The sequence below is a fragment of the Ornithorhynchus anatinus genome, chromosome 8 (assembly GCF_004115215.2).
Source record: "Ornithorhynchus anatinus isolate Pmale09 chromosome 8, mOrnAna1.pri.v4, whole genome shotgun sequence".
NCBI classification, from domain to species: Eukaryota; Metazoa; Chordata; class Mammalia; order Monotremata; family Ornithorhynchidae; genus Ornithorhynchus; species Ornithorhynchus anatinus.
In genome coordinates, this window is record NC_041735.1 from 47,708,166 (window position 1) to 47,734,604 (window position 26,439).

Genomic DNA, 26,439 nt, shown 5'->3' on the forward strand with positions numbered 1-26,439 from the left:
CCACTTTCACTAGAGCAAAGACCTGTTCCACTGGAGTAAGGTGGGCAAGCTTCAGGCCTCTGCCTTCGTGACTTTCAGACTAGTGGCTATGACTGATGGACCATGGAGGTGACCTCACCCGGAAGGCTGAATATTCCAAGGAACAATCCCTAAAACCAGTAATGAATACCCAGTTCTATAATAGTGGGGTTGTTTTCTTATAGACACTCATGTTAAGGTTAAACTCATGCTATAGTACTCACTGCAAAAACCCTTAGCAAGTGCACTTAGTATTATTATCATTATTATTAGTACTACAATATTAATAACAATGATAATGATGACTATATTATTTCTACTACTAATAATAATACTAATAACAACCACCCAATTTTTTAAACTCTTCCTGGGACAATAAAACTTACACTAAGCTGGTTTATAAGACACTCTAGTAAATAGCTTGTTATACAATTTTTTGAATACGGCTCCTTAACACATGAAATGAGGTCTGGGACCCTTAGGGTACTCTGAGGTTTGAAGGAGAGATCGCTCATTCAATCAATCAATAGTATTTTTTTGAGCGCTTACTGTGTTTAGAGTATTGTCCTAAGCATTTGAGAAAGTACAAAAAAAGAGTTGGAAGACACGATCCCAGGACTGTCTACGGAGATGAGGGCAGGATCCCTCTGCAAGATTCCTCCCTCCTGTGTCAAGGGTTGTCCAGCTATGCTTTCCTATGCACAATCAGAAGAGCTAGGACTAGAACCCAAGCTTTCCAGTTTCCAAATCCCTCTGATGAAGACACCACACCTCCTCTCAGATGACCAACTGGATGATTAAAAATTTCAATTAAAACAAGCAAAGGAGGGTGGTGACGAAAATCCGTAACCCAAAAACAGAAACATCCACAAATGACTCACACACATCATAAGTCAGATATTCTCAGACATTCATTACAGTGAGAGACAGACTGATCCTCGACCCTGTGAACCCCATCCTGTGTCTGTGACACATCCCCGATCCCAAGGGGAATTCCAGTCACATAAGGATTATATTTGCATGGGAAGACAGGACTTACATGCTGCTGGGGATAATGTTGTTTGTAAATATATTTTTTTAAATAAAAGTCTTGGAATCTCTGAGAGAGTGTATGAGTCATTGGTGGGTGTTTGTTTTTTAGGTTCGGAGTTTTAGTCACCACCCTTCCTGCTAGTTGTTTTCTTGATTGAAATGCCAATAGTGACGATTGAAAGGGGATTAACTGAAATGCCAATATGGTTTTAAAGAAACATGCCGATCAAAGACAGTATCCAAAAATAATGTAAAACATCTGAGTCTCTTTCAAGCATGGAACATTTTACAAAAAGAAATGCAAAGGAAACATTTGAGATTAGAGGGCCAGAAGGCCTAATGCATGGATAAAACAAACACTCACCCACCCAGTCACGATCAGCATCTACGTTTGGCCTCCTGCCCTCTGCGGATGGCACTTGTAGTCTAGACCTCTGATAATCCACCTCTTCTCTGTCAGTCATTCATTCAATTGTATTTATTGAAGGCTTACTATGTGCAAAGCACTGTACTAAGCGTTTAGAAGAGTACAATATGGCAACAGACACATTCCTGCCCACAATAAGCTCAAAGTCTAGAAACATCTCTCACAATCCTCACTGTGACGCCCTTCACCTTGTAATGACAGTCCTTGTGGCTGTAGCCTTCCCATAACCCTTTTCATGAGACATCCTGAAATTCACTCCTTGCGTGCCCTTTGTTTGTGACTTCCCATCATGATATACTTCCTTTCCTAGTAAATTAAATTACTCCCTTCCATTACTCCTTCAACTTCTTACCCCTTCTCTACAGCTCGTCTTGCCCAGCTCCTCTCCACACAGGCTGACAGCTGAGCTAATTTTAGCTGTGCAAGCTTGAGAGCAGGTTGGGCTGGGCCTGTAGGCAGTGCCCTGCATCCAAAGCTTGATTTTCTCTTGAGTGAGGCCTTTGGTACAAAAGCCAACAGTTTATCATTGAATTGCGGTGGGACCCAGACCATACTTTTGGTTTTACCACAATTCTAGTCTTGAACATTATGAGAATGGCATCATGTGACCGTGACTGCGGAACAGAATGTCTCCATGGACTCTCCTCAGCAGCAAAGCCAGTTTGAGCTTTTCCAGTTTATGCGGCTGTGGCACTGTTGAGAGAGCAAAATTGTAGGGGTCTATACTGGGAATCCGAGGTTTGATCTATGGCTAAAGTCCAGACTATCTCTTCACCCTCCTAAACAGCCGATTTGCTGCCCACTCATTCAGTTTCTATGCCACTGTTAGTAAGATATTCCCATCAACTCTAAGGAGGTGTTGTCTGAAAGGTGAGAAGGAAGTAGCCGGGATAAAACGGCTGTCCTAAGAAGTAGGACTAGAATGGGCTCAGGGTAGAGCATGAGATGAGGGCCTGGAAACAGTAAAATGGACAGCAAATGAAGTGCCAGACCAAGAAGTGACAGGGGGCCAATCATTCATTCATTCAATCGTATTTATTGAGCATTTACTGCGTGCAGAGCACTGTACTACGTGCTTGGAAAGTACAATTCAACGATAAAGAGAGACAATCCCTGCCCCCAACAGCCATGAGATCCTTGACGTCAGCAAGTATGTTCACATCCACTAAGTGCATATCATTAAACTGGGCCAGACTGGTGGAGGATTTTGAAGTAGATAATGAGGAGCTTTAACTTGATAGGATGGTGATGGGGAGGCACTGGAAAATGTTGAGGAAGTTACTGAAGTAAGCCCAGTAGAAAAGGAGCATGATTGTCAATCAATCATATTTACTGAGCACGTGTTCTTTGCAGAGCACTGTACTAGGTGTTTGGGAGTGTACAATATAATGTCAAGGCAGAATTCATATTGATTTAACAATAGTCAAAATGAGTTCATCTAGCGTTATGTCAAACTGGGAAATTCCACCTAAAGATCTGGCTAGAAGCCAAGTTGAAGATATAGAGATTGCTGAATTTTGAGGCAGAAAATATGGCCCTAGTTATCATTTTTCAGTTAACTATCTTTGTAAAGAGCTGAAAAATTCCTTAGACTACAGAATGTGAAAAGCTGATGTAAACTGTGAGTTTATTAATAATCGATTAGCCCTCTGGGAATGATTGCAGGTGTAAGTTTAGGAGGAAAGAAATCAAATAGATTCTCCAGAATACGAAAAAAAATAAGATTACCATTGTCACCAGAAGGAAAAAAGATTCAATATCAAGATCTTCTTCATTTCTCTCTGGTTAACTCAAACAGAAGTGTTTTATGTCTGTAACAGTCCTTAATCTCACAGATTCTTCCTTTAAAACATGCTAAACAGCAGACCTCATCAGAGAGGAAATTCACTGCCCCACCTGTGTGCTCTTGGGCCCACGAAGACATAAAAGTGAAAGGCCCCTTAGGCCTACATCAACAAGCAATTAACTCACACACCCTGTTGGAGCTTTTTGCTTAATTAACTTATTATTCAATCACAGAAATGGAAAAAGAGAGAACTGACTTCCGTATGTATTTGTAAACTGGACATGACTTGTAGAAAAGGCGATCCTGTGTCAGTTTTGCAAAGCCTACTGAAAGGCAACAGACAAGTAACTCCAAGAGCCCAAATCTCTGCTCTCTTTGTTCAGACCCAGGCAGCTGTGACATGGCCGTGGGCTGACTGCAAATCCAGTCACCAAGCCTCAGAGTTAGGGTGTGGTCAGGACAGGCTGCTGGCTCCAGGGGAGCCAAAGGGATGGTATTTATTAAGCGCTTACTAAGTGTCAGGCACGGTATTAAGCACTGGAGCAGTTACAAGCTAATCAGGTTAGACACAGTCTACGTCCCACATGGGGCTCACGGTCTTAATCCCCATTTTACATCTGAGGTAACTGAAACACAGAAAAGTGAAATGATTTGCCCAAGGTCACACTGCAGACAAGCGGCAAGGCTGGGATTAGCTTGGTCCACAAAGATGTCTGAAACAGTTCACCATTCCTGCTTTCCACTTCTGCTGTCAAAAGGCTCTCAGTTCCTGTCCCTGAGAAGCAGCGTGGCTCAATGGAAAGAGTCTGGGCTTGGGATTCAGAGTTCATGGGTTCGCATCCCGACTCTGCCACTCGTCAGCTGTGTGACTGTGGGCAAGTCACTTAACTTCTCTGTGCCTCAGTTCCCTCATCTGTAAAATGGGAATTAACTGTGTCTCACGTGGGACAATCTGATTACCCTGTATCTACCCCAGCGTTTAGAACAGTGCTCTGCACATAGTAAGTGCTAAACAAATACCATTATTATTCTTGCCCTCTCTTGCCCCTGGCCAGTTTCACCTTTTCCCCTCCTACCCCACTTTGCTACTCTCCTATTACCACCCAGACCACACACTTAGCTCTTCTAATGCCAAAATACTTACTGTACCTCAATCTCGTCTATCTCAGTCAACCTCTCGCCCACAACCAACCTCTGGCCTGAAACACCCTCCCTCTTCATATCCGACAGACAACTACTCTTCCCACCTTCAAAGCCTTATCGAAGGCACATCTCCTCCAAGAGGCCTTCCCTGTCTAAGCCCTCCTTTCCTCTCCTCCCACTCCTTTCTGTGCCACCTTGACTCTCTCCCTTTAGTCATTCAATCATATTTATCGAATGCTTACCGTTTTCAAAGCACTTGGGAGACTACAGTACAACAACAAACAGACACATTCCCTGTCCTCAACAAACTCAGAGTTTAAAGGGGGAGATAATACCTTGGTTTGCTATAGCGCTTTTGTTACCAAAGCGCTCTCACACGAATTAGTTCATTTCAACCTTCACAACACTCCTGTGAGGGAGGGACACAAGGCAGGCATTATTATTCCCATTTTACAGATGGGGAAACTGAAGTACAGGGGAGTTAAGTGACTCGCCCATGGTCAGATGGTAGGCTAACAACACAGCTCGGACTCGAACCTGGGTCCTCTGGCTTCCAGAGCAGCGCCCTGCCACTTCACCTCACTGCTTCCCCTAATTCATCCACACTCCCAGCCCCACAGCACTTATGTACATATCTGTCATTTTATTTATTTATATTAATGTCTATCTCCCACTCTAGACTGGGGTAATAGATACAAGCTAATCAGGTGACACGGTCCCTGTCCCACATGGGGCTCAGAGTATTAATCTCCATTTTTCGGATGAGGTGACTGAGGCACTGAGAAGTTAAGGGATTTGCCCAAGGTCACACAGTGGAAAAATGGTGGAGCGGAATTAGAACTCAGATCCTTCTGACTCCCAGGCCCGTGCTCTATCGACCAGTCAGGCTGCCTTGCTACCTGAAATACCTAAATGCAATTTTACTTGGTGATTCAAACTTTTCGGGATCTGAATCAGCTTTGTTCCCACTTTGTTCTTATAACTGGCACAGCACAACACTATTTGCATGTTTTCGTATTCATTCTTCATTTATAGAATGGATTGTCATTTGGGGATCTCATTTTTATCGTGGCTTTTGAAAAAAAAAGTTATAAACATGTTGCATTAAAGGAGCATTAGAAATTTGGGTTCCTCTTTCAAATGTCCAGCAGGCAGAAATATTCTTAAAGGGCTGGTATCTAGGGGATGACTTCTGCTGACGAGCTTCTGAAAATGAAGACAAATGGAGAAGCAGTGTGGGCTAGTGGATAAAGCACAGGCCTGGGAGTCATAAGGACCTGGGTTCTAATTCCAGCTCCACCAGTTGTCTGCTGGATAACCTCAGGCAAGTCACTTTACTTCCCTGTGCCTCAGTTACCTCATCTGTAAAATGAGGCTCATGATTGTGAACCCCATGTGGAACATGGACTGTATCCAACCTGACTATCTTCTATCTACCCCAGCGCTTAGAACAGTGCCTGGCACATAGTAAGTGCTTAAAAAATACCGTAAAAAAGAGAATTGAGAATCAGCATGACCTAGTAGATACAACATGAGCCTGAGAGTCAGAAGGACCTGGGTTCTAATCCCAGCTCCACCACTTGTCTGCTGTTTTATCATTTGTAAAATGGGGATTAAACCTGTTCTTCCTCCCTCTTAGACTATGCGCCCCCACTACAACAGAGACTATGTCTGAGTTGCCTTTACTGTATCTACCCCAGTGCTTAGTGCAGTGTTTGTGCCACATAGTGTTTATGGCACGTAGTATAATTGCTTAACAAATACCATAATGATTATTGTGATCGTGAATGATGGGACCAGCAACCAGGACCAGGAGAGTAAAAGTGGAAGCTTTGGGACTATTACTCCTTCTAATTTGGCCACTGAACAAATGTCAAAATCCCTCCAAACCAAGAATTCCTAGAAATATCCCAGACGATCTGGAGTGTATGGTCACTTTATCAAGTAATAATTCTGAGATTCGTCATATTGTAAGATGTTATGAACATTTTTTTGAAAACTGCATCTATTCAGAGCTGAGATTAGGAAATTAGGAATAGAAAAAATAATCATAAGAGAGTTCAAGTGTGATGACTGAATGCCATCTAGCAATAATCAACCCTGTTTATGGATCTATATTTTGGTATAAACCTCAAGGTAGGGATCCCAATGCTATACTCCTGCTAAAAAAAAACAAAAACAAAAAACTAGATCCTTTATCTTTAAATACAAATTTGTTTCTACTTTGAGATACCAAGTTCTCTAGCCTCCAACTGTGAAAAATATAATAATGAGTAGTAATTCTCTATGCTCCTTTTCTAATCCATTATCCAGAACAAACTTCGCTGTGGACAGGGAACATGTCTACCAACTCTATTACATCATACTCTACCAAACACTTAGTACATTGCTCAGCACACAATAAGTACTCAATAAATCTGATTGATTGAAACATGAAACACGAAAGTGAGAGTCAACCTCATAGAGGCAGCGCGGCGTAGTGGAAAACACGTCAGACAAGGAATCAGAAGGCCTGGGTTCTAATCCCTACTCTGCCACTTATCCCAGTGTGACCCTGGACAAGTCTCATACTTTCTCTGGGCCTGAGTTTCCTCATCTCTAAAATGGGGATTAAATACCTGCTCTCCCTCCCGCTTAGATTGTGAACCCCATGTGGGTCAAGGGTTATGTCTGATTTGATAGTTTTGTAACAACTCCACTGCTTAGCACAGTGCTTGGCATGAGGCAAGGGCTTAACAAGCACCACATTTATAATGATCATTATTATCTGAGCTGGATATAGAGTAAGGGAGTGTCCAGCCCCTCCCTAAATGGAATTGTAACTAGCAGGGTACTTACCTTGGAGCACTCTAACTCCCTGAGAGCCCTGCAAATTCCTGTGGAAGTTTGTAAATGGATCACATTTTGATTGCATCGTTTAATGCTTGAGAGGCGCTCACAGCAGAGTACTCTTCCCATCCATATTCATGGTTGTAGCACTTAGTTACTTTCTGAAGGATTTCCCAGTGAGCAGATTACTATTTTTGTTGAACAGTTAGGGTTTAACTTTGGATTTAGTCATTTTCTTAATGGGCTTTGTGTCTATAGAAAGCAGGGGCTTAATGAGAAGAGTAACTTATTCCAATATTCCTGACTCTCCAAGCTTAAATTGCACAGGGTTATTGAATGTGCCCACTCTTTAACCTTGCTTAGCCGCTAAAAGCGATTTGGAGAGGTTGTCACTGGAAAACCAATTAGCTGCCAGATTGTCTTTCAGCTGCTACTGATTTAATCTCATTTTTTTCCTTAAAGCACGTGACTTGAGAACAATTCACAACCTCTGAATCTAATCCAATATCGAGTATTTGCAAGATATTCAAGACAAATGAGATTTCCCCCGAGGTCTGGAAGAATAAAATTGGAAGATTACATGGGCCAGGGAGAGCCCTACATTTGGCTGATCAAACCAAAGGGAACAATTTTGCTGCCAGGGAGTTCAACCTTTGATCAGTAGAGGATCAATTTGATTAGACCTTGAATGAATTACAAGGAGGGTATAATTCCCTAAACCTGAGAACACTGAAATGATTTTTAAAATAATGCTTGGCATTATTTCAGCCAGCTTTGATCCTATTTAAAGCAACTGGCAAAAGCTGGCCAGCAATAGCCATAGCAGGCAGTCCGTCAATCATATTTATTGAGTAGTTACTGTGTGCAGAGCACTGTACTAAGCACTTGGGAGAGTATAACAGAGCAGTCACATTCCTTGCCCACAATGGTTTAGAAGGGGAGAGAGCATTAATATAAATAAATGTGATAGATATGTACATCAGTGCTATGGGGCTGGCAGTGGGGATGAATAAAGGGAGCAAGTCAGGATGATGGAGAAGGGAGTCAGGGAAGGCCTCTTGGAGGAGATGTGCCTTCAAGAAGGTCTTGAAGAAGGGAAGAGTAATTGTCTGACAGATATGAGGAGGGAGGGCATTCCATGCCAGAGGCAGGACAAGGGTGAGAGGTTGGTGGCGAGATAGATGAGACTAAGGTACAGTGAGGAGGTTGGCACTAGAGAAAGAGGTGGCAGGGTGGCAGGATGGTTACAGAGGCATGGGAAGAGAAGGAAGCAGAGATGGCAGTGGCAGAAGAGGCATCTACAGTAGGGAAGCAACCAGGTGGAAATAGTGGGCCTTAAGCCCCAAGCCCAGACATCTCTATCTCCCCTACTCCTAGGGCTTGGAAACAAACTGGAAGCTCATCCCATGTTCCCAAGCACTGTCCCACACACCCTCCCCCTTCCCAATCTTGTCTGGATGGAGTTTGGATCTAATTAACCAGAGATTAAGGGTAAGACCCCCTTTGCTGGTGGGATGCATGGATCCTTAAAATCAAGTCTCTTCCTCATTTTTATTATGCTGAAATTTGTGTTTTTAAAGTGTAGTCTCTTTTGTCAATGTTATCTCTGGAAGCTTCTCTCCCCCAAGCTCTGCCCCTTGTTCTAAGCCTTCCGTCGTCCCTCCTAATCAGAAGAAGAAGTTGGAACCTGGTAAGGGTAGCCAGGTTTGGGTTCCGAAGATGGAGGACATTGACATGTAGGTTTTGAGAATGTAGGCTGAGGTCCATCTTCACCAGCCCTCCACTCCTGCAGAGGGTCGGGACTTGTGTCATTCAGTTAGGGGATAATTACATGTCCCCTCCCAGCAGAACTTCCTGAGAAAATTGAACAAGACCATGAAATAAGGGATAATCCCAGAGAGAGAGAGAGAAACAGGAAGTCTTGTAACAAATGGTAGCAATAAACAAGTACCGAATAGCCCAACACCCATGTCTTCCAGGCAAATTCACTCAACCGTTTCTTCCCTCAATCATCCCACTCCACCTCTGAGTCTTCTAAAAGGTTGCACCCATGACAATAATTCCTTTCCGTTCCCTGGAGATTCTTTCCCTTATACTCCTGGAAGCCCACCTCATCTAGGAAGTATTTTTTGACTAGAAGGATGGAAAACATATGTCCTTCAAACCCTAACTGATCCAAATATCCAAGGCCCACTTTTCATTTCCAGTGCCACAAACCCCATCCTTCAAAATGTATTTCCCAATGTAAGTTCAGAGTGCGTGCATGTCCTCCATACAGGTCAGAAGCATGGCCAAGTGGAAAGAGCCGAGGACTGCTTGGCAGTGGGTTCTAACGGTGGTTCAGCCGCTTGTCTGCTTTGTGACTTCACTTAACTTCTCTGTGCCTTGGTTGCCTCATCTGTAAAATGGGGATTCAATCCTACCTCCCTCCTACCTAGACTGTGAGCACCATGTGGGACAGGGACTGTGCCCAACTTCATTATCTTGTATCTATGCCAGTGTTTAGTACAGTACCTGGCACATAGTAAGCACTAAACAAGTACAATTAAAAAACAAAACACAGAAGGATCCATAAGTATGGTCATTCATAAGGTGTATGTTCCTAGAAGAGAGAGACCTGTGTCTATTTAATAATAAACTTCGACAATCTAATCACAGGGATGGTGGTAAATGTTGGATTCCTGCCCTGGTGGATGTGTGGGTCCGCTGATATTCTTCAAAAACACTGCTTGGTGATGCACACTCAGCCAAGAAATATGCAATAAAGGGAAACCCAGGACATAAAACAGTCTTACCACTCACAAGTGCACCCAGAAATAATACTATCATTAACAGTGTCTTCAAATCTAGTAAAGTACATTATAAGCTTTCATGCAAAATATGCATGTGAACACTCATAATGAAAAGGGAAAGGGGTTTTCTGCCTATTGTCCTCTGAGCCCTTACTACAAACTAAAACACTGATGGTGATTATGATACTGCCGCTGATGATGATAATGGTATTTAAATGCTTACTATGAGTCAAGCCCTTTACTGAGAGATGGGGTAGATATGAGATAATCAGGTCGGACACATCCTTTTCCCACTAGGGGCTCACAGTTTAAGGGGGAGGGGGAATAATTGCTGAATCTCCATTTATACAACTGGGGAAATTGAAGCATAGAGACATCAAGTGCCTGCCCAAGGTCACACGGAAGGTTGGTGGCTGAGCCAGGATCAGAACTCAGGTCCTCTGACTCCCAGACCCATGGTCATTCTACTAGGCCATGCTGCTTCTCACTTGTCTCTAGTTGCTTGCTCTCTCAAAGTGTTTCCTGAGCTTCATGGAACCTTCTTGGAGGCTGGCTCTTCTAGGTCCCCACATGTCACCATGTGATCAAACTTTCCATACAAATAAGTAACCAACACCTTAGGAAATTCAATGTTGTGCCCAGTGTCTAGGACAGGAATCAAGTAATCAATCAATCAATGGTATTTATCATTCATTCATTCAATCATATTTATTGAGCACTTAACACAAGCAGAGCACTGTACTAAGCTCTTGGAAAGTACAGTTAGGCAACAGATAGGGACAATCCCTATCCAACAACGGGCTTACAGGCCAGAAATTGTATACAGAGCACTGTACTAAGCACTTGGGAGAGTACAATACAGCAGACTTGGTAGACACATTCCCTCCCACCAGGACTTCACAGTCTAGAAGAGGAGGCGAACACTAAAATAAATTATAGATATGTATGCTTTGTGAGAAGCAGTGTGTCCTAGAGGAAAGAGCATGGGCCTGGAAGTCAGAGGACCTGGGTTCTAATCCTAGCTCTGCCACTGATATGTGGCATCACCTTGGGAAGTCACTTCTCTATGCCTCAGTTCCCTCACCCGAAAAGTGGGGATTCAATATCTGCTCTTCCTACTTAGATTTAGAGTCCCATTTGGGACCTGATTATTGTGTATCTACCCCAAGTGCTTAGTACAGGGCTTGACACATATTAAGTGCTTAACAAATACCACAATTATTATTATCATTATCATATTATTAGTACAGAAGTGCTGTGGATCTAAAGGCGAGGTAAGCATTAAGTGCTTAAAAGGAACAGATCCAAGTGCATAGGCCATGTCCAAGGGAGAGGGAGAAAGGAAAATGAGGCTTTAGATTACACTCTCCCCATCTTCAAAGCCTTATTAAAATCACAATCTTCCCACCTTCAAAGTCTTATTAAAATCACATGTCCTCCATGAGGTCTTCCCTAATTGTCGTACATCACAGGGAGGTCAGTTAGTCAGACAAGCATATTTTTTGAGTGCTTACTGTGTACAGAGCACTGTACTAAGCCCTTGGGAGAGTACAATATAACAGTAAAGAGACCCATTCCCTGGCCACAATGATCTTACAGTCTAGAGGACAACTTTACAGTCTAGAGGTTCCAGCCAGAGGAAGGACCTGGGCAGAGTTAGGTGAAATAGGCAAGATCAAAGTACAGTAAGTTGGAGTTGGAGGAGTAAATTATGAGGGCTGGGTTGTAGTAGGAAATCAGCAAGGTAAGATAGAAGGGGCAAGCTGAGTGCTTTAAAGCCAGTAGTAAGGAATTTCTGTTTCATGTGATGGTGGAAGATAGAAGGGATAAAGTGATTGAATGCCACCATAAAGTAAAGATTTCTGTTTGATGTGGAGGTAGATGGGCAACCACTGGAGGCTCTTGAGGTGTGAGGAGAGGTAAACTGAATGTTTCTTTAAGAAAAATGATCTGGACAGAATTTGAAAGACACTTTCTCCTACACTATCCCAAAAAGTCTCAAAAAAATTATACAGTACAAAGTTTTTTTTCAGAAGTTTGGTTTTTCTCCTCTTTTTCTACAAGTGTTCTTTCATGATTTTCAGATACACACATCTTTTTCCATAGAGTCTCCTTGAGTTTTCTAATTGTCATCCCAAGCACACAAGTATTTTTATCAGTCATTTGCCATCTTTTTCAGCTGAAACTGAATTAAGAAGGTACTTTTGAAACTGAAAGGAGAATTAGATTACTCATTAGTTACTCAACACTAGTCACTTCTGATTGTGCAACAGTAAAAGCGAACTGAAAATTGTGTGAGGTTCCAAGAGCTCTCAGAAAATTAATCTGTAAGTGAAATGTGTTAACAGATTAGGCAAGGCAACAATGAGTCCTCAATTGCCCTAGTAACTCCATCCACTACAATAGTCAGTACAGCGAAGTTTGGAAAGGTGATGTAAAAAATCAGAATAAGTCCCAGCATTGACCATACAATGAAAACACTGAAACTCTAGCAAGAAATCTACACAGTTCCCTTTTAGTTTAAATGAGAGGATCCCTTTATTTATCACCAGAATAGACTATAATTAAATGCTAAAGCAGCTAGTCCAGTAGATAATTCAAGGTTTATAAATCTGGGGTTTGCTGAAATCAGCAAGTTCATTTTAATTCACATTTATGTATGTTTGCATGTTGAGCTGGATGTTTTAACTTTCCAAGAATTCTATATTTGTTTTTTCTGAACACAACACCAAGTTTGAGACAGAATATATAGGTATTGGCAGTGTTGAAGAGACTCAAACAATTGTATTTATTGAGAATTTACTGTCTACAGAACACTGTACTAAGCACTTGGGAGAGTACAATATAACAGAGTTGGCAGGCATGATTCCTACCCACAACAAGCTTACAGTCTAGAGGGAAGCCCAGTAAATCTCCACTTAGTCCAATATTCCCAATATTGCACATAATCCTTCCTTGGGACGAACAGGCCTTAAAAGATTTTTTTATGAATAATTGAATCAATAGGAAATAGGAGGTTAGGTTCCTCTCATCTGAATGGAAGACAGGACTCGAGAATTTAGGAATTCAGGCTATAGAAAAGCCAGAATCAATCTGAACTTCGTAATGTAGAAAATCGCAAGAGTTCTGTAAACTGTAAAATGTCAGATTGGCTAAATGGACGACAGCAAGTTTCCAACAGCAGTTTGAAAAAACATCATGAACTTCATCTGCATCTTAACAGTCAACAATATCTCACCCCTTAACTAGTTAATACCTTTTGTCTTCATTGGGCATATGAAGACTCAAAGCCTTAGGTTGAGCTAGTGAAGACTGTTTTGGGTTGTTTTTTTCTTTTCATGAAGTTGTGTCCTACTTTGCGCTTTCTGATAGTTCAAAAACATATCTGATTGGCAAGTGTGCCCTGGAGTCTTGAAACTTTGTGCTGCCCCAGCCCTATCCCTGGCCCTTACACCAGACAGTCTAGACTCTGGGTCCCCTAGGATGCAGTGAAGTACAGGGACGTGCTTGAGGTAGAAAAGCCTGAAAAGCTATCTAACAAATCAGGCTAAGAGAAGTGGCATGGCCTGGTTGAGAAAGCATGAGCCTGAAAGTCAGAAGAACCTGTGAGCTCTTTGTGAGCAAGGAATGCATCTGTTTGTTGTTGTATTATACTCTCCCAAGTGCTTAGTACAGTGCTTTGCACACAGTAAGCTCTCAATTAATATGAATGAATGAATGAATGAATGAATGAATGAATGAATGGCTTCTAACCTGGCTCCTCCACTGATTGGCTGTTTGGCCTTGTGCAAGTTGCTTCACTTCTCTGCACCTCAGTTACCTCATCTGCAAAATGAGTATTAAGATTGTGAGTCCCATTTGGGGCAGAGACTGTGTTCAAACCGATTAGTTTGCATCTACCCCAGTGCCTGGTACATAGTAAGTGTTTAACAAAAACCTTAAAAAAAAAGGCAACGAGCTCTCAGTAAATCAATCAGTGGTATTTATTGAGCTCTTACTGAGTGCAGAGCACTGTACTAAGTTCATGGGAGAGTATAATATGAAAACATTGGTAGATACGATACAGCCCGGAACAGGAGACAGACATTAAAATAAATTATGGAAATGTGCATAAGTGATATGGGGCTGAGGGAGGGGTGAGTATTAGGTACTTAAATAATAATAATAATAATGTGGGTATTTGTTAAGCGCTTACTATGTGCAGAGCACCGTTCTAAGCTCTGGGGTAGATACAGGGTAATCAGGTTGTCCCACGTGAGGCTCACAGTTAATCCTCATTTTACAGATGAGGTAAATGAGGCACAGAGAAGTTAAGTGACTTGCCCACAGTCTCACAGCTGACAAGTGGCAGAGCCAGGAGTCGAACCCATGACCTCTGACTCCGAAGCCCAGGCTCTTTCCACTGAGCCACGCTGCTTCCCAGATCCAAGTTCATAGGTTATACAGAAAGGAGAGGGAGTAAGGGAAATAAGGGCTTAGTTGGGGGAAGTCCTTTTGGAGGAGATGTAATTTTAGTAAGGCTTCAAAGGTGGGGAGAATGGGGGTCTGTCTTATATGAAGAGGAGGGAGTTCCAGGCCAGAAAGAGGACAAGGGTGAAAAGTCAGTGGTGAGACGGGAGAGACTGAGTACAGTGATTAGATGGGCATTAGAGGAGTGAAGTGTGCGGGCTGGGTTGTAGGGGTAGGGGTAATGATAATGTTGGTATTTGTTATGCGCTTACTATGTGCAGAGCACTGTTCTAAGTGCTGGGGTAGACACAGGGGAATCAGGTGGTCCCACGTGGGGCTCACAGTCTTAATCCCCATTTTACAGATGAGGTAACTGAGGCACAGAGAAGTGGAGTGACTTGCCCAGAGTCACACAGCTGACAAGTGGCAGAGCTGGGATTCGAACTCATTACCTCTGACTCCAAAGCCCGGGCTCTTTCCACTGAGCCACGCTGCTTCTCTAAAACTCAAACCTAAAGGTAGTAGGAAGGAGAGAGCTGATTTAGTGCTTTAAAGTCAGTTAGTCAGTGAGATTTATTGAACACTTACTGTGTGCAGGGCACCGTACTAATCACTTGGCAAAGTACATTAGAACTGAGCTTGCGGAGTGGTATGGCCTGGAGAGAAGAGAGGTTGTAGTTGAGGTCAGCAAGAGCAGAGAGTCAAGGTAGGTTAGGATAAATGCTTGCATCAGCCTAGAAGCAGTTTGGATGGAGATGACGGGGCAGATTTTAGTAATGTCGTGAAAGTAGAACTGACAAGATTTGGGGACGTATTGAATATGTGGACTGAATGAAAGAGATGAGTCAAGGATAATTCTAAGGTTACGGGCTCATGAGACAGAGGAGGGTGGTGGTGTTGTCTACAGTGATAGGGAAGACATGGGGATGACAGAGTTTGGGTGGGAAGATGAGAAGCTTTGTTTTGGACATATTAAGTTTGAGGTATTGGTGGAACATCCAAGTGGAGATGACCTGAAGGTAGAGGGAAATGCAAGACTGCAGAGAAGGAGAGAGATCAGAGCAAGAGATTGTAGATTTGGGAATCATCGCATAGAGATGGTAGTTGAAGCCATGGGAGCGAATGAGTTCTCCAAAGAAGACGGTGTAGTTGGAGAATAGAAGGGGACCCAGAAGTAAAACTGGAGGGATTCCCAGAGTAAAAAGGTGGGAAGGAGAAGCAGTGTGGTTAGAACGTGGGCCTGGCAGTTAGAAGGACCTGGGTTTTAATCCCTTCTGCACAAATTCAAGGTGATCGGATTGGGAGAGGCCTGAAGAGGTCATCTGAACAATCACTGCCTCCACGCAGAGGGGCACCCAACTCAGCAATGAGAGTGGGATGTTTCTAGTCCTTCCTAAGTCTTGGTAAAGTCACTTTGGCCATGCCTCAGTTACCTCAACTGTAAAATGAGGATTAAGACCATAAGCCCCATGTGGGACATAGACTGTGTCCTTCCTGATTAGCTTATATATACTCCAGTGCTTAGAACAGTGCTTGGCACATAGTGAGCGCTTAACAAACACCATTAAAAAGAAAGATGATATGCCTGTCACAGACTTGGAAATAGCATTAGAGGTTCAAAACTCTGAATACAGGGCAGTTTGCCCACTGTAATCATACCCCTCGCCTCTCCCACCACCACCGGCTAGGCCTATATCAGGATAAAACCCAAAAAACATACATTTCTCTAGAAAAAAGTCATTTCAAAAATACACTCCTCTCCTGGGCCAACGCAGGCAGAATACCTCATTTTCATTGGCTAATTACTAGAAAACAGCACCTCTAAAGATAAGATTAGACTGCTAGAGGCAAATTTCAAAGCAAACATCATTATCAATATTGACCATCCACAATGGACTAGCCGTGAAATTTCCTGGTTTTCCTTTCTTTGCACTATAAATACCACTTAGCAATAAACACAGTGTGATTTACATGTTGTTGGAAACTAGTGGCTTTGGTCCACTGATCTGTGTGTTTTGAACCCTGCGGCAGAATCAGTATGATTGCCATCTTTTATTTAAGTCTCACAACCAGTTAAAAATGCACTATACTCTGGGCCCTACAGACATTTGAAACCTGATGTCAGTGCCGGCACACACAGACAGCCTGTCCATGTAACAGCTCACAACCTGGGAAGCCAGCTCTAGCTATTCAGAGCTTAATGCAATGGCGAATGGACTTTAATTTGGGCAAGGGCCCAAAGACAGACTGAAGCAGGAAACAGACAAGACCATCACGGCTTCTCCTGTGTAACCTTTAGCTAGAAAAAAGCCAGGGGAGGGTAAAAGCTTGAGCTTGAAGGGGAGGCACAACAATTGAGAAAAGACAAGAAGAAAAGTGGAGATGGGAGGAGAAGAGAATTGCCACAGGGAATGTGGAAAAAGAAGTGAAAAGAGTGCAGAAAAATAGCAGTGGGGAGAAAAGAGGGCAGGAGAGTGAAAATACATGAATCTACTTAATCTGTCCCACCTTGATTACTGCATCAACCATCTTGCTGAATTTCCTGCCTACTGCAGCCCGTGCAGTCCATAATTCACTGTGTTTCTGGATCATTTTTCTACAAAAATGTTCAGTCCATGTTTTTCCACTCCTCAAGAACCCCTAGTGATTGCCCATCCATCTCCACATCAAACAGAAACTCCTTACCATAGATTCTAAAGCACTCAATCACCTTCCTTCCTCCTACCTTATCTCCTGATTTCCTACTACAACCCACCCCATACACTTTGCTCTTCTAATGCCAACCTGCTCACACTAGCTCATTCTCATCTATCTCTCCTCCAACTTCTCGCCCACATTCTGCCTCTGCCCTGGAACGCCCTCCCTCCCCATATCCGACAGACAATCGCTTCAAAGCCCCACTAAAAACACATCTCCTCCAAGAGGCCTCCCCAACTAAGCTCTCATATCGAATCCCCAATTTGCAGCTGAGGGAAAAGAAGCACAGAGAAGTCATGCGACTTACCCAAGGTCACACAACAGGTAAGTAGCGGAGCCAGTATTAGAAGCCAGGTCACCTGACTCCCAGAACCATGCTCTTTCCATTAGGCCATGCTGCTTCTCAGAGCAATAAAAACCTTTTCCAGTAAAGGAGCGTATCTTACAAGCTACCCATGCCCTTCGTACTCACTGACCCTAGGCAGCTGCCATTCTAAAACTCAGCATCCTGAGCCTTTGATTTATTGGAGGACTTTGTATAGGCCCCAGTGGACAGTAACACCAGGTTTAGACCTAGTAATAACAATTTCCCTTCCAGCTTCTTAATAAGGTGACCAGATATCTCATAATAGGTGGGATTGTCCTGCTATTCCACTATCCAGAAAACAATCAGTGGAAGCTAAAAAAATAGCCCCACTTTGGGGTTCCCAGAAGCAAGGGTGGTCATCACTGTCTCCCAGAGCTAATAAATCCAGCATGGAGCAGATGGAAAGAGCATCAGCAATAAAGAGGAAATAGCCACCACCACTGTCTGGCTGCTCCTTGGAGCTTTTAGTTTCTACCGGTCCCTTCATAGAAAAGCAGCCAGTAGGAGAACTGAAGCAGCATGGCCTAGTAGATAAAGTACGGGCCTGGGAGTCAGAAGGACCTGAGTACTAAGTCCAGCTCCACCACTTGTCTGCTATGCAACCTTGGACAAGTCACTTCACTTCTCTGGGCCTCAGTTACCTCAACTGTAAAACGGGAATTAAAACTGTGAGCCCCATGCGGGACGTGAACTGTGTTCAACTTGTTTAGCTAGCTGAACAGTTCCGGGCATAAAGTAAGGGCTTAACAAGTACCATTAAAATAAAAAAAGTGGCAGCAGCCAAGATGGTGGTAGTGAGTGCATTGGTTACCGTTTCCCTGCTCCTACTATTACTGTATGTTCCACACTACAGGAAAGTGAATCTGGACATGTGCTTCTTTGAGCATGTGTGTGGGTGTGTATGTATCAGTGTCTGACTCCCCAGACTTTTTCTTCCTTGATTTACCTCACTTTTCTGTCTTCTCCTTGAAGGCACATCTTCTCCAAGAAGCCTACCTAAGAGCTCACCTCCTCCAGGAGGCCTTCCCAGACTGCACCCTCCCTTTCCCTCTGCTCCTCCTCCCCTCCCCATTCCCCCTTCTCCCTCCCTCTGCTCTTCCCCCTTCCCCTCTCCAAAGCACTTGTGCATATTTATATATATTATTATTCTATTTTGTTAAAGATGTGTATATACCTATGATTCTATTTATCTTGATGATATTGAGGCCAGACTACTTGTTTGGTTGTCTGTCTCGTCCATTTAGACTGTGAGCCCGTTGTTGGGCAGGGATTGTCTCTATCTGTTGCCGAATTGTACATTCCAAGCACTTAGTACAGTGCTCTGCACATATTAAGTGCTCAATAAACACAAAAGAATGAATAAACTAAGCCCTCCTCTTCTCTTCTCCCACTCCCTTCTGTGCCACTCTTACTTGCTCCTTCATTCACCCTCCCTCCCATTATCTTATTATAATAATAATAATGATGGTATTTGTTAAACACTTACTATGTGCCAAGCACTGTTCTAAGCTCTGGGGTAGACACAGTTAATCAGGTTTTCTCACATGGGGCTCTCAGTCTTAATCCCCATTTTAAAGATGAGGTAACTGAGGCTCAGAGAAGTGAAGTGACTTGCCCAAAGTCACACAGCTGACAAGTGGCAGAGCCGGGATTAGAATCCACGACCACTGACTCCCAGGCCCGTCTTCTTTTCACTAAGTCATATTGATTCTATTTGTATATATCAGTAATTTAATTATCTATTTATTTATATTAATGTCTATCTCCCTCTCTGGACTGTGAGCTCATTGTGGGCAGGAATATATCTGTTGGTTGCTATATTGTACTCTCCCAAGTGCTTAGTACAGTGCTTTGCACACAGTAAGCACTCGATAAACTCAATTGAATGAATGAATTCTCTTATCTTCCCTGTCATGTGCTTGGACCATCTACCTTGTCCTCCACAAATCCCAGGCTCATCCCACTTTGTGTTGCATTGAGTTCTACCATCTGGTCAGCCAGACTATCATGTGCCGTCCATGACTGAACTGTAATTGGATCCCGATTCCTGCACTGCCAGCAGAAATGTATTGACATCTGTGAAACACCCTAGGAGCACCACCAGATCAATTCCGGCTGTTGGGATGTGGAGGAGGGAATGATTAGGCCTAAATCTGAACTTATCAAGGACCCTGGCTTTTGTCCAAGCAGACATAAATCTTTTCCCCCTCCAGCCCTAACAAAATATCATATTCATTTAAACTCCATGTTGTTGTTATATAGATTTATTGTGAATACTTATGACCGTGGCCCCTTGGCCAAGAAGTACAAATCAGCAGGGACAAGAAGCAAAGTATTGATCTAGTTTGGATTGACCTTAACTCACTTCCGAGCCACTTAGTCTTAAATCGACTGCTGCAGAATCCCAAGCCCAGTTCATCTTTATGGAAAGATCAGGGAGGATGGTTTAGGAGATGCATTTTTGGATGAGAAGGGTGGGAGGCAGGTGGCTGTTCCATTTGAATGATTTCAAAACAACTTTCCTTTTCATTTTGGAGTGTATCCAGCTGAGGACCTCTCTCCATAGGGGCCATGGCCCTCGTTGACTTGACACCGAAGGGACAATTCCATTAGCTACCTCCCCATTCAATTCCCTTCTGAGGTCCCAGATTCTACTTCTTCCATTGATTGCTGATCTGCGTGAAGACCTTGCCACCTTATTTAAAGGAAGATCAGAGTCATCATACATGAAGCTATCCCTGTGGTAATCCACTCTGTCCACCCCATTCTGTCCTATGCTCTCTGTCACAGGCCTCGATTGGCCTGCTTCTGAAATGGACTCCCTACCTGCACCCTCTATCTGCCTTCATCTTCACCCAGGTTTCATCCCCACCCAGCTTCTGAAAATTGAGAGCCCCGGCCAGCAAACAGATCATAAACATAATTTCTCACCTGTTAAAAGCATTTCCTACCTCCCCATTCTCACCTGTTAAAAGCATTTCCTACCTCCCCACTGTGTTCCACGCCCTATCCTTATAAAAGAAAAAAACCAGAACACGCTCCTTAATTTACAGTCAAACAATGGGGGTGGCACAAGGGGAGAGACTAACACAGAAACACTAGCATAGACCATGCCATTCTGGGTCAGTCCTGTGGTTCAGCCAGTAGTCCACAGTTCTAATAATAATAATAATGTTGGTATTTGTTAAGCGCTTACTATGTGCCGAGCACTGTTCTAAGCGCTGGGGTAGACACAGGGGAATGAGGATGTCCCACGTGGGGCTCACAGTCTTAATCCCCATTTTACAGATGAGGGAACTGAGGCACAGAGAAGTTAAGTGACTTGCCCACAGTCACACAGCTGACAAGTGGCAGAACAGGGATTCGAACTCATGAGCTCTGACTCCAAAGCCCGTGCTCTTTCCACTGAGCCACGCTGCTTCTCATGAAGCTGCTTCTGACTCTATCAGGCGCAAAGACGGAGCCTTGTAGGGGCAGTGTGATGGTTGTCTGGGGGTACATCACATCAAAGAAGCCCCTAGGCTCATCCAGTATCTGAGCAAGGCTTATCCCCTGTTGCCAGGACAGAATTTATGAATAAAAAGTTCCCAAAATAATTTTCAGTCCTCCAGGGCCCATATTTATTTATTTATTTATTTATTTAATATCTGTCTCCCCCTCTAGACTGTGCTCTCGTTGTGGGCAGGAAATGTGTTGGTTTGTTGTTGTACTCTCCCAAGTGCTTAGTACAGTGCATTAAACACAGTAAGCGTTCAATAAATATGATTGAATGAATGAATGAATATTCCCTTCCAGTCCTCTCCCCCGGTCTTTGCCGTTGCAGTGTTGGAAGGTTCATCCCTAAACAAGAGGACACATGTTAAGGAGGGCAGCTAGGGGCATGCCAGCCTGGCATCACTTCAGTGGGCGGCCAGTAAAGGGACAGGGTGGAACCCCAGCCGGGTACACGCAAAGCTGCAACACTGAAACTTTTTGATCAGTTCAGATCTAGGCCGAATCATTTCCCCCTTCACCTCCCAACAACCTGGATTGATCTGGTAGTGCTACTAGGGTGTTTCTTACATGTCAATACATTTCTCCTGCAGGAGCCAGCTTCCAAATACAGTCCAGTCATGGACGGCATAAGTCACTATGCCTGACTAGATGGCAAGGCCCCACACTGTACAAACTGGGATGGGGCTGGGATTTGGGGGAACAAGGCAGATGGTCCAAGCATAAGGCAGGGAAGATAGGAAAAGACAGGAAGGTGAAGAAAAATTGGGAAAGGTAAAGATTGGGGAGGCAGGCACTTCTTCCATGACTTTATCTGTACCTTTCTTGAATATATTCATTCAGTCATATTTATTGAGCGCTTACTGTGTGCAGAGCACTGTACTAAGCACTTGGGAGAGTACAAGACAACAATAAACAGAAACATTTCCTGCCCTCAGAGAGCTTACAGTTTAGAGGGGGAGATAAACATCAGTAAATATCTCAAACCTCCTCAAATTTACAAGTGGACATGAACTTCATGTAATTATAATTATGGTATTTGTTTAGAGCTTACTCTGTGTCAAGCCCTGTTCTTAGGGGTAGATACAAATTAATAAGGGTCAGACACAGCCTTTGTCCCACATGGGGCTCACAGACTAATAGGTGGGACAAAAGATATTGAATGCCCATTTTATGGTTGAGGAAACTGAGTCACAGAGAAATATCTTGCCCAGGATCACACAGCAAGCACATGGCAGAGCTGGTATTAGAACCCAAGTCCTCTGACTCACAGGCCTGTTCTCTTTCTACTAGGCCATTCTGCTCCTCTTGTGACCAAGGTACAGAATATAAAAAATACATGAGGGCAAGCAACAGTAGCCTGCATTCACAGTTTCCGAGGGAGACGCTGGCATAATCAGCAGTCAGAATCTGGACCCAGTGTGGATTTGGCACTCACACTCACCCCGTGCTGGTAACGTGGTCAGCAACAGAATCTTCGAATACAAAGGACAATGATAGGAAGCTAATATTTTAAGTCACAATTGCAACCTTAGATCAGCTATGGGAACAGGAATGAACCACAAGTATCTAATGCATGCCTGCCCACAGCCAGAGCCACTGATTGGTTCCCTGAGGCTCATAAATCACTTGAATGCCATTTGGAAGGAAACAAAATACTATTTAAAAAAAGTTCTGGAGAAAAGGGATTTCATCACTTAGACTTTCTGCAGTTTTCACTCCCTTCACTTACACTCCTGAAAGCATCTTCCTATTAAAATTAATTTTCAGTTTGCTCTTGAGCTCTACGTGCCCTCTGAGGTATCCAAGGCCATCGGTCCCAAAAAGCACACATTTCTTCCTTAGGCCTTTGGGTTTGGCAGAGGCACGGGAACATGTTGAAATTCCCTTGTGATATCTTTAAAATCTGGGGTTGCAGGTTAAATAATGTTTTCTTATGAGATGCCATTGCTCCAGTCACATCAGGAAATGCCCAAACTCCAGGTCGCCCAGTTCTTCCTTGTTTGATCAGGCAGAGGACCCACTCTTGGGATAAATAAGGGAGAGGGAGCTAGCTGTAGCCCCACCCCTGCTCCCACGGTCCTCCCCGATCCTCCCCAAGTCAGACCTGCCATCCCCATCATCTTCACTTTACGGCACTTTGATTTTCTTTCATATTTATGGAGCACCAACTTTCATTCATTCATTCAATTGTACTTATTGAGCGTTTACTGTGTGCAGAGCCCAGTACTAAGCTCTTGGGAGAGTACTATATAACAATAAACAGGTACATTTCCTGCCCACAATGAGCTTAAAGTCAAGAGGGGTAGACAGACATTAATATAAATAAATTAATTACAGATATGTATATAAGTGCTTTGGTGCTGGGAGGGGGGATGAATAAAGGGAGCAAGTCAGGACGATGCAGAGAAGGGAGTGAGAGAAGAGGAAAGGAGGCTTAATCAGCGAAGCCCTCCTAGAGAAGATGTGCCTTCAGTTAGAAACCTCTGCTCTACAGGGGGTTGTGGTGAGGAGGAGGAGGAGGAGGAGGAGGAGAAAAATGAGGAAGAGAAAGGTCAGCAGGAGATACTGTGGGCTGGAAAAACGGAACTGTTTCAACTCCTCCTTGGGACCGGCCAATCAATCAACACTATTTATTGAACACTCACTTTGTGCAGAGCACTGCACTAATTGCTCAGGTTAGGTAGTGTTATTTCTTTGCCCAAGAAGACTTGGAAAGCCAATACCACTGGCTACTACAGTACATTCAGTTTAGGTCTACTGCTGTTCACTCTTTAAGAACCTGGAGTGGGCATTCCTATTGGATTAACGAAACCCCAAAGTGGTGTGGAGAAAACTTCCACTGGTGAGAAAACCCATTTAGGGGAAGATTTTACAATTTTAAGTGATGAGTAAAAGATGTGTCATTTCTTGTTTCTAATAAGGGAAAATGGAAATCTGAAAAGTATTTCCAGATAAACTCTATGCAGGCAAACCAGACAGCATTACCTTCTCATTAATACCTAGTTTGACCCAGCTAAATTAAATCAACGGTAATAGGAGGGGAATTCCAATGAAGCAAGTTTCTAAAGAAGGAAGTGACCTCCATTTGTCAGAGTGAACAGCCTTTGAGAACTGGGGAGGAAGAGGGAAGTTGAACTTAAGGGGAGGTAAATGTGTTGTGATGAGGTAATCGCTGTTCTACGAGTGCCTGCTTTCCTGGCCTCCATTAGCCCACTTCATTTCTTCGGTGTCTGTTTTCCACAACCATGCAGGAGGTCTTTGAGGGCAGGGAGAGTGGTAGGGTAATGAGTACATTCAAGGGGCTAAGCCAGATTCTTCTCCCATCTTCAAAATTCTAGGGCAGAAGGGGAACCAGCATGGTCTAGTGGACGGAGCATGGGGCTGGGGGTCAGAAGGACTGGTGTTCTAATCCCCGCTCCATCGCTTGTCAGCTGTGTGACCTTGGGGAAGTCACTTCACTCTCTGTGTCTCGGTTACCTCATCTGTAAAAGGGGGATTGAGACTGTGAGCCCCACATGGGACAGGGACTGTGTCCAACCCAATGAGTTTGTATCCACCCCAGCACTTAGTACAGTGCCTGGCACAGAGTAAGCACTTAAATACAATAATAATAATAATGTCACTTCACTTCTCTGTGTCTCAGTTACTTCACTTGTAAAATGGGGGTTAAGACTGTGAGCCCTATGTGGGACAGGGACTGTGTTCTCCCTCCCTCAGCCCCAAAGCACTTACGTACTTAACCGTAATTTATTTATATTAATGTCTGTCTCCCCCTCTAAACTGTAAGCTCATTGTGGGCAAGGAATGCGTCTATCAACTCTGCTATATTATACTCTCCCAGACTCTGGTACAATGCTCTGCACACAGTAAGCACTCAGTAAATATGATTGATTGACTGATTGATTGATCTACTCCAAGCTTTCCCTTTGGGGAGAACTCTCTCGCCAAAACAGGTGTCTCTTCTTGGAGGGTACCATCACTGTGAAATAGAATTTGTTTAGCGCCTTACTGTGCATAGTGTTGGGCTAGGTGCTGTTTTGAGTAAACTAAGCAACCAGTCATGCTCTCTACCTGATTCTCTAAAACAAAATGACAACTTACAAAAAAGAAGGCAGTCACATTTCAAAGGCTTCAAGCAGAGTAGAGTAGAAAGGAGAGAACGAACAGTGGTTTAAGTGAAGCCCAGAGCCAGGAGTGGGGCATTCTGAGTGGGAGTGACCCTCAAGATGCTGCCATGTCCATGTGTGTTTATAGGGTATAAATGGTGTGGGCAGCATTCTTTTGAACAAGCGCTAACAGTACTGATTAATAGTCTTGGGCAATAAATAACTCTGCAGTCATTCTGAGGGCCATCTGCTTCATTTCTGCTTAGTGCTGCAGACTTTATGCAGGCCAAGAAAGAGACAAAAATTATAAGGGCTCTTTTCACAGCCACATTAAACCCTAGAACAAGTGCTCAAGTGAAAGGGAAAGGAAAGGATGTGGGGTGGTTTATGGACTAAGGAAGTCAAATGTCCACTCGAAGTAGGAGTCCCCTGGGACCAGCAGCATTTATTCATTCAGTGGTATTTATTGAGTGTTTACTGTGTGCAAAGCACTGTACAGTTGGAATGGCAGGTGCAAGTTCAGAAAGTTCAGAATTTCTCTTTTATGATGCCTCGTGAGGCCAACATTAGCCCTCTGATGGGATGGCAAACTGCCATATTTTGATCTTGGTCCCAAGGGAGGAAGAGAGTTGAAGGACTGGAACTGGTTGCTCTTTCCTGTAGTTCAGTGGTATTTACTGAATGCCTACTGTTTGCAGATCACTGTACTAAGTGCTTGGGAAAGTAGATACAACAGAGCTGGTAGAGTAGAAAGGAGAGAACGAGCAGTGGTTTAAGTGTAGCCCAGAGCCAGGAGTGGGGCATTCTGAGTGGGAGTGACCCTCAAGATGCTGCCATGTCCATGTGTGTTTATAGGGTATAAATGGTGTGGGCAGCATTCTTTTGAACAAGCGCTAACAGTACACATCCTCGAGTGGTCAGACCCAGGGCTCAGACCAAGCCCGGGAGACTTTGGTTACTGGGAAAACACCACCCCAAGTTTGGTCCAGTGGCACGCTTTTTATAAGGTATTTGTTAAGTGCTTACCATTTGCCAGACATTGTGCAAAGCAACGGGGTAGATACAAGCTAATCAGGTAGGGCACAGTCCATGTCTCATATGGGACTCACCATCTTAATCCCCATTTTTTTTAAAACTTCCCATCCCTTGAGGTTGGGGCTGGGAAATGCCAGCTGGCCTAGGGCTGTCAATCACCTAGCCACTGGGGTGTGGGGAGAGAAGCAGCAGACGCTGGCGCTCGTATGGGGGCGAGGGACTCTGAAAGTGTGGCCCCTTTAAATTGCCCTCCAAGCCTGAGG